Source organism: Cricetulus griseus, chromosome 3 (assembly GCF_003668045.3).
Source record: "Cricetulus griseus strain 17A/GY chromosome 3, alternate assembly CriGri-PICRH-1.0, whole genome shotgun sequence".
In the NCBI taxonomy this organism is placed as follows: domain Eukaryota; kingdom Metazoa; phylum Chordata; class Mammalia; order Rodentia; family Cricetidae; genus Cricetulus; species Cricetulus griseus.
In genome coordinates, this window is record NC_048596.1 from 178981558 (window position 1) to 178982830 (window position 1273).

Consider the following 1273-nt stretch of genomic DNA (forward strand, 5'->3'; position numbering starts at 1 on the left):
GACTCTGTTTCAGTTCCTGCCTCTAGATTCCTGCCCTGAGATCCTGCCCTAACTTCTCTCAATGATAGACTGTGACATGAAATAATAAGACAAAAAAAAAAAAAAAGAAAATCTGTCTTCTCCAACTTGGTTTCGTCTCATGATCTTAACCACAGCAATAGAAGACAGGCACTTCATTCTTTTAAAGTTTACTATTATCATCATAACCATCATCATTGTGTGTGTGTGTGTGTGTGTGTGTGTGTGTGTGTGTGTGTGTGTGTGTGTGTGTGTGTGTGTACACAGGGACACATACAGACACATTCCCTTGGATCACATGTCAAAATTAGACTATCAGAGGACCACATTGTAGAGTCAGTTCTCTCCCAACTCTTCATAAATTTTGAAGAGGAAACTTACGATGGTTTGCACAGTTGGGATGAAAGCATGCATACCCACTGGACCATCTCACTACCATACTAACCACTTTTTAAAATATTTTTGAAACCATTTATTTAGTGTTAATTTCACAATATTGTGACATAGTTGTAATGAAATACTCTATAAATGTCAGTATTTCACACTAATATTGTTATTTTTAATACTTAGACATTCATCCTTAGCATCTTTGTGTACAATTCTGATGGCTTCATAGTCTGACAATGTCTCTGAATGCCCACATCCCTTCATATCACCTTTGTTACAACATTAGGGAAAGAATTATTTCTATATATTCCCTTCACCTCTAAATAAGTCCTTGTTAGAGGAAAATTCTTGCCAATTAGGCACATCAAACTTAACTCTGGTGCATAGTAGATATTCAACAAATATTCTCCAAATTGATTGCTAAATCTTGAAATCTGTTTTTCAAACTTCATCATTGTTTTAACTATGGAAATTAATTTCATATTGAAGTTGCTAAGGTTCTTCACTATTTATTTTCCTTTATTTGCCTTGACACATTCCATAAAGAATTTAGGGCAGAGGAATTGTTGCTAAATCAATTCCTTCTGCCACTGCTGAGACTTACTGACACAGGAAAAACACTACTCTTTTTTTTTTCACTGTTTAAGGAATTTTTATTAAAGTAAGAATTTTATAATCCAAATTACGTTTCCTTGCTCAGTCCATCAGTTCTGCTAGTTGAAACAGAACTGACATCCCAAGCTATTCCACAGTAAAGAATTACAAAATTAAAGAAAGGAATGCTTTAAATTTTGTACTTTGCTGAAAATTCTTTTCCCAGGGTCTATAAAACATTAATTTGTTTTTATATTTTACTATTTTTTTGTAA